The sequence below is a fragment of the Suricata suricatta genome, chromosome 12 (genome assembly GCF_006229205.1).
Source record: "Suricata suricatta isolate VVHF042 chromosome 12, meerkat_22Aug2017_6uvM2_HiC, whole genome shotgun sequence".
NCBI lineage: Eukaryota > Metazoa > Chordata > Mammalia > Carnivora > Herpestidae > Suricata > Suricata suricatta.
In genome coordinates, this window is record NC_043711.1 from 104746106 (window position 1) to 104754324 (window position 8219).

The window sequence follows — 8219 nt, forward strand, 5'->3', positions numbered from 1 at the left end:
CACCGGGGAGAACGTGGAGGCGCTGCTGCTGCGTCTGCAGCAGCTCCACCGCCAGCACGGGGCGGCCGGGCCGCCGCCCCAGGGCCACCGGCGCTGAGCTCCCCGGCTCGGCGCGGAGACCCCACAGGCGCCTCTGGAGAATCGGCCGTGCTGGTGCCCGGCCCTCCGCGGGCAGCTGGCCCCCTCCAGCAGACACGCCGGGACCTCAGACGCTGTGCTGATGGCAGAGATGGGCGCCCCTCAGTGGTGAGGACCCCACAGCCGCCAACGGCGACTGAGCGACCCCGGGTGAGCCGAGAGGGACACCGTGTGTGGAACCCCGAGCAGGAGGCGCAGGCCCGGAGCCCCCGCACCGTGACCGCCCCAGAGTCCCGCACGCCCCACGGAGGGGACAGGAGGGCGCGGGGACCGGGCACGTCCGCAGGCACGAGGCTCTTCTCAAATGCCCCTGTCTGAGAGAAGCAGGAGGGGCGACGCCTCCCCCTTGTTCCCAGACGGAGCTGCGCTGCACGGCCGCCGCTCCCTTCACGACTGAGTGCACCCAATATCCGACCCGGGGCCGCGGGCTCGACTCCGGCCGCGTGCAGCTTATTAACTGTGGGCGCAGACGTGTGCTCCCCCCAATACAGTCTGACGCTTGGGGCGCGGTCCTGAGGCCCCTTTAGGGACAAAGCAGACAGAGACCAAAGGAGATGGGGAGCCGGGGGGCCCTGGGCCCTGGGGGGACTAAGCCACGGGGTCCTAGCCAGCAGCTGCCGGGCGCTGGGGGGCTGGGCGCCGGGTGTCCCTCTGGTCATGAGCCTGAGCTGAGGCTTCAGGAACAATTCAGTTCTGATCTCCCGTCTCATCTGCTGCTGGAACCGGAGTCCTTTGCCCGCAGCTTTATTTCAGTGCCGCGCGGTTTCCGAGGGCCTCCCGTTCTGGAAACAGATGGGTTTTTCGATCTGTGTGCTCTCTCTGGAGCCACCGCACAGATCCCGCAGCCCGGCGGAAACTGGCGTGGCCTTTCAGCTCTGGCTGGGCCCCGACACGCCGTGCCTGCTGCGGGGGCTGCACGGGCCCCTCCCCTGCTCTGGGCCCCCGGCAGCCTCAGGGCCTGACCCAGAAGAGGCCCTGATAAATGTCTGTGGCGTGAAGAAAGGAGTGGCGTCTGATGTTTGGTACATTTAAGTTTCTTTTAGTTTGAAATTATCATGAGGTGTGCCTGGGTGGCTCAATGGGTTGAGCATCTGACTCTTTTTTTGTTTTAATTTTTTTTAATGTTTTATTTATTTTTGAGAGAGAGAGAGAGAGAGACAGCATGAGCAGGGGAGGGCCAGAGAGAGAGGGAGACACAGAATCCAAAGCAGGCTCCAGGCTCCGAGCTGTCAGCACAGAGCCTGACGCGGGGCTTGAACCCATGAACCATGAGATCATGACCTGAGCCAAAGCCGGGCGCTTCACCGACTCAGCCCCCCAGGCGCCCTGAGCATCGGACTCTTGATCTCGGCGCAGGTCACGGTCTCACGGTCGTGAGATCCAGCCCCACATCGGGCTCTGAGTTGACCACGAGGAGCCTGCTTGGGGTGCTCTCTCCTTCTGTCTCTGCCCCGCCCCCCCACGCCTGCACTCTCTCAAAATGAATGGATATTTTTAAAAGAGAAAATACCTTTCAAAGGCACGTGGTTGGTGGGAAGACTTACTGAGCAGCGAGGCCCCGGTGCCGCCCCACCTCCCACACCCGGGCCACCTCCTCCGGCCCGTGGTGGGGGACACGCCGGCCACCTGGCACCTGCCCGCGGGCTGGCGAAGAGGCTGCCCTCTGTGAAGCTCGTCTCTCTCCCTGGGGCCACGCGCCTGCTTTCCTGCTCACCCTGGATACTTGTCCCTGTCCCTCCCCAGATGTCTCTGGTTCTGTCCCCCAGATGCCCCAGCGGCCGCCCTCCACCGTCAGTTCCCACGTGGCCTGTGCAGGCCGCCCCCCAGGTCAGTCCCGTTGAGGTGGCTGTCACTTGGCTCCTTCGTGGCCTTTCTGGAAGTGGGTGTGGCGGTGGCCCGGCTTCCGGATGCGGCCTCTCCCAGGCCCGCCCGCTTGAGTCCTAAGGCCTGGCGCCCCCGCTTCCGGAGCTCTTACACTCCGGAGAGTAAGTCTCTGGCTCCGGCGTGGCTCCCGAGGGGGCCTTCACCGGCCCTGCCCTCGGCCCCCCTGCCCCCGAGAGGTGGCCCTCTCCGCTGTCTGGGGAAGCTGGCGGCTCTCCCCTTGTCTTTGCTCAAAGGCCCGTCCGTCCCCCGCGCCTTTCCCAGGCTGGTGGGCGCGAGCGGACACGGGAGGCCAGGGGGAGGCCGGGAGGCCGCCCACCCCGAGCTGGGAGCCGGCGTGGAAGCGCACGGACACACAGCAGCCAGGGCCACCTGTCCTGTCCCGCCCTGTCCTGTGAGAGGTGACTCTGTCCCTGCCTTCAGCCCGGGCCGACCGGTGACCTGTCTTAACCTGCAGGATGTAGGGAAGGGACCAACAGGCCTCCAGCTGCAGCTGCCCAGGGCCCCACATGTGACCGGGCCCCAGCGGCTTGCTGGCGGGCAGCAGACCCAGGTGAGGCCAAAACACGCCGCCCGCACCGGGTCAGACCCGGAAGGCAGGGCTGGGCTCCACATTGGGGTGCAGCTCCGGGACAGAGGGAGCCGGAGCAGGGGCTTCTCCCTCCGGGCACTTTGGGACCCTGATCTCTCCGGTGCGCCCAGCTCAGCCATCCGGGGACCACGGCCTTGGGCTCCTTGGCAGGCAGCCCCGGTGTGGTGGGGCCACAGCAGCCCTGCTCCGCCAGGACACCAGTGCCCTCCTGAGAGGGGGCGGGCAGGGCTGGGGGACTTGGGTTCCTGTGACAAAGGCCACACACTGGGGGCTTACGGCAGGAACCTCATTCTGTCCCAGTTCTGGAGTTCCTGAGTCCAGTGTCAGGGCATGGGCAGGGCAGTGACCCCGCACGCGAGGCCTGCGGTGGGACCCTGTGTGCCCACCCCCCGCCGTCCCCGGTGTCCTGCGCTCACGCCATGCCCTCCAGTCCAGTCCGCCCCCGCGGTCATGCGGCCTCTCTGCGTCCCCTCATCCCGCGAGGACACCAGTCACTGGACTTGGCGCCCACACCGAGCCAGCACGACCTCGTTCTGAGATCTTTAATTCTTCCTGCAAAGAGCCTGTTTCCAAATCGAAACAAGGTCACGTCCTGAGGCTGTGTGCGTGAGTGGGGGTGGCGCGTCAGGCCGGGAGAGCGCCCCTTTCCCCTTGACACCGTGTCACGGGGGGGCCGGACCCCTCCCACACCCAGCAGCGAGCATGGTGTGGTCCCCGCACACCCCAGGGCCCCTCCACCCCGCGCTGGGCCACCCGCTCCCTCGGAGCGAAGCCCCCTCCTCCCCCTGCCCTCCCCCCGCTCAGCTGTTTCTGGGCCACGCTAAGCGCCCCCTGCGGTCCACAGGCCCTTTCCCAGGCACCCCATGAAGGCGGGGAGGCCCTCCCCGCAGTGCCGTGGGCCGTGCCAGCCTGTCTCGGCTCATGGGGCCACCTGGCTTGTGCAGCAACTCCTGCCCCCACGGGGCTCCCTGACAACTGACACCTTGATGTGGGCTGTGCCGGGAAGGGGGGGCCGGCGCCCGCGAGGACCACATACGCGTGTTGGGGCGCACCGTGGACGGCGACCCAGCCGAGAGCTCTGCTCGGCGACACGCAGGAGCGAACTGGACTCTGCACCCCACCCCCCAGGCCACGAGGGGGCGTTTCGGCGGTGCCCCTGAGCACTGCCCCGGCGGGTGTGGACGGCTGGTGCTCGGGCCCCTGTGACGCTGTCCTGCCCTGACTGGTGACGCGAATCTGCACAGGCGGTAAAACCTCCCAGAACTCAGTTCCTCGGGAAGCAGAGTTCAGCCGCAAGGATGACAGCGTAGGGCTGGACCGCAGGGACAGGCGCACAGTGTGACCGCGCACGGTGTCACTGAAGGCCCAAGGGGAGATTCTGTGTGTGTGTGACGGCAGCAAGGGAGTTAGCTGGGCGCCTGCGCACGAGTGCAGGGGCCTGCGGGCTGTGGTCCCACACGCGGCCCCCGGGGGGAAGTCGGTGAGCCACGGGCCGCCCGCGCCCGTTCCTACAACTGCGTGTGAATCCGCAACAGCCTCCCAGGGAAAGGGAAGCAGAAGAGACGCTGGAGAAGCCGTGGCTCTGTGGTGAAGGCCGCGGGGACGGGGAGCTCAGCCCGCGGCGCGCCCTCTGTCACCAGGCCCGGCGCCCCTCAGAAATGTTGAAAGCAGACATGTAGGGTTGAAAGGACACGCAGCGACCCCCGGGCATCAGGCCGCGCAGGGAGCGTCCTTCCTGAGTCCAGGGCACTGGGCACCGGGTGCCGGGGCAGGTCCTCGGGACCCACCGGGCTCGGTCTGCTCCCAATGGCATGCGCCGCCCGGGCTCCGATGGTCAGCATCGCTCCAGCGTCTGACAGGCCTGGTGGGGCGGGGGGCCCAGGCCCTGTGGCTCAGCGCGCACAGTGCAACACAGGCTGAGGGGAGCCGCGGCGACCTCACCCACACATCCCTAGTGATCCCACCGTCCACAGGCCTCCAAGCTCCCGGGCCACAGCCAGGGCTGCTGGGGGCCACGGGGGCCACAGATGGGGCACCGCAGGGGGGTCTCTGTCCTGTGATCATTTGCTTCCTTAGAGAAAAAGTCTTTGCAAAAAATTGATGGGTACCACCGGCTCAATTTTCCCCCAGAGCCAGGAAATCACTCTGCTCTCGGCCCCGGTCCATTACTGTACCCGTATGGGCGCCCATCACATTTAGTGCCCAGCGTTGTGTTAACCCTGTCCCCAGCCTGGCGTCCCTCAGCTGTGCAGTGGGGACAGTAAGGCGGGGGGGGGGGGCAGGGTCACGCCTGGCCTGGGCATCCTACGCTGGTTCACCTCGGCCCCACCCAGGAGCCACATCTGCGGGTCCAGGCCACGGGCCGACACCCCCCCTGCTCCCCTCCACCCGACCACCCTGTCCTTCCCACAGAGCCAGGTGGCTCCTTAGAGCGGGGCCCTCCCCTGCAGCCCATCCCCCACGGAGTCAGGATTGTCGGATGTGTTGATTTGAATTTCAGATCCACAACAAAGAACTCTGCACACTTACGCTAAAGCATTATCTGGGGCGGATCTGAAATCCAGGTAGCACGGGCTCCTGGCTTTTATCTGCCTGCCCGAGTGAGGGGGTGTGGGAAGGTCGGGAAACACAAAGCTCAGTGCCTGGAGGGAGGGCACCCCTGCAGCCCCACCCCCACCCCTGGCCTAGGGCACCGCCTTCTTCCCACCCCTTAGAGGGAAGCCCCTGGTGGTGGGGGCGGGCTGCAGGCTTGTAGCCAGGGCCAGAGGCAGGTGCAGACCCCCCACATCGTCTGGCCCACACCAGCCCAGGCCTGCCCAGCTCACACTCTGCAGTTCCATTGCCCTCCAGGGAAGCCCCCTTCAGCCCCAGGGACAGGCCTTCAGCTGATAAAGCCCAGGGGAGGCCCCCAGATCAGAAGGGTAGAGTCAGAAAATTCCTCCAGGAACCCGGGCCCCCACCCCACAGGGCATGTTCTAAGTCATGTCCCCACAGCACGGCCCCTACCAGGACAGCCTGGACTGACGGCTTCCCAGCTTCCCCTGCTGCACTGGGGTGGCCTCAGCAGCAGCTGCCCTCCCAGAGATGGTGGATGTGACTCCAAGGAGCCAGCCTGGGCCACCCCAGGGGCAACTGGCTCACAGGGCCACTGAGGAATGTCCGGGGTCCACAGATGACCAAAAGGGGCCTCTCAAAGGGCCCAGTTCTGATCCCAGGAAATATCCCTGTGACCCCAATAGGTTCCCATAGCCTGGTGGCCCGCACAGAGCCACTGCGCCACCAGAGGGGCTTTGTCCAAGGTCTCTGACCCCTTAGCTGGATAGATCTGAAATCCTTGAAGTCAGTGTGTAGCATGAAGCCCAGCAGGTAGCAGGAGCTGGAGAAAGTTCACTGGCGCCATCCCTTCTTCCACTCATTGCGTGGTCCTCTCTGAAATACCTACATTTGAATGTGACTCACTCACTTAGAGAATGCCCTCTGTTCAAATGTAAATCTCCATCTTTCCCTGGGTAGTCCATCACACTTTAGTATGAACCAATAGGTCCATGGGCCTGGGAGCAGGACAGAATAGAGCCTCAGCTGACAAAGAAAGTTTATGGGTCCTGGGGGCACCAGAGAGAGCTTGCCCACCTGCCCAGCCCCTTGGCTTCCCAGGAGTACGTGGTTCCGTGAAGCTGGAGAGCTGGTCCAGGCCAGGGCCTGGGAAGGAGGGCAGAAGGCAGGCTCTTCCCCATGCACTGAGCTGCCCCAACTCCTACACCTCAGCGAGGAGCCAGGGTGTGCTGGACTCTTTAAAGATCATCAGCATTTAAAGTAGAAGCATTTAAAGATCATGAAATTTGTCATGTTTCAATTTGGAAACTGGTGTGACTTTGGTGCGTCACAGCTGTGTGCGCGGCCCGGCGCAGCTCGCCACCTCCTTCTCGTTTCCTCCTGAGGGACGCAGCAGCCCCTCCTGACCCGCGGGCGGCTCCCCACGGAAGCAGAGGACCCTCCCCTTGGCGCGAGGTCAGAGGTCAGGTGCAGCCCGGCGCTGCGTCACATGTGCGCCGCCCTTCACGTCCTGTCCGCCCCGTCGCGCTGGCATCTCATCCTGTCCCCTGGTCACCAGGAGGGCGAGCACAGGACAGGGAGGGGTTGTCCCCAAGAGAAACGGTATCACGGCACGTTGTTACACCGTTTCATCGTTGCTGATTGTCGCTCTCCGCTGCGCCCACTTTATAAACGACGCTTACCCACCTGGTGGGTGTAGGGCTTGGTGCCCCCCCGCCTTTGGGCCTCCGTGGGGGTCTTGAACAGGGTCCCCACAGGTAAGGGGAGGCTCAGCGAGCGGCCTGCTTCCCTGGGGAGCAGGCTACCACAGGCCTGTGGCCTCAGCCTCCGGACTTTTCTACGCTCAGAGTCTTCTGCGTTAAAAGATTGCTTTCAGGGGCGCCTGGAGGGCTCAGTCGGTTGAGCATCAGACTCTGGATTTCAGCTCAGGTCAGGATCCCAGGGCCAGGGGATGGGGCCCAAGTCAGGGCTGGGGACTCTCGCTCTCCATCTGCCCCTCTTTCTTCTTGTGCTCACTCTCTCTCCCCCCCCCCAAAAAAAAGATTGTTTTCCTACCCATGAGCATTACAAACAGCTAGTTCTTATTTTACTAAATAACTGATTCACTTGCCCGTGGTTTTCTTAGTCAGAGACACAGACCACCCCTGGGCAGGATGCCCTGTGGGCCCGAGACAGGGGGATGCCGGCCGAGGCCGAGTCCTGCTGGATAGGACATTTTCAGGACATCACACGTCTTGTGTCAGCTGTGGGAAGGAAAGGGTATTTGGTGACTCATGAGACAGAAAGGTCCAGGCGCCAGCTCTAGGCAAGGCTGGCTCCAGGCGCTGGGACACCGGTTCCGGAAGCTGCCTCTTGCCCCGCGTCTGACGAGGCTTCCCCGGGCCTGGGCCGCCTGCTCCCGCCAGGGGGCGCCGCAGCGAGGGCAGCCCCAGCTGCAGGAACCCGTGCTCCCTGTGTCCCGCGAGGTCCCCGCACTGCTGGCCCCTGGCAGGGGGTGTGCGAGCAGCTATGCTGGGCCCTGCACCCACCCTGAGGCCGCGCCCGGGCCCCTGGACCCGCTGGAGTGACGGGGGAGCGTTTCTCCGGAGGAGAAGGGGCTGCAGGGCGTTTCTGAGGGGCTCCCGGGGCCCAGGCTGCCGGGCTTGGGGCGGGACGAGAAGGGGGGCCCTGAGGGCTGGGAAGGGGTCACCAGAGGAAACCAGGGCCAAGTCAGCCACTCGTGAGCTGTGTGACCTTGAACGGGTCATTCAGCCTGGGTGCACCTCAGTGTCCATGCCTGTAAAACGGAGCAGGAGCCCATCTGGCTGAGGGCCGGATGAGTGGAGATGAGAGGCGGGTTCCGAATGGCGCCTGGAGCCCGGTGAGTGTTAAAGGCGGAGCTGTCCCCCGTTGGGGCCGGCCCCGTGGCCATGCCCCCCCCCCCCCGCCGCCCCGGGCCGCTCCAGCCCCTGCCCTGGTCCTGACCTGCTGGAGCCCAATCCCCGCCGACCCTCCTGTGTCCTCCAAGGGACACTCAGGCCCCTGCAGGGCTTGACCCCGGCCCCTCCCGTAGGCT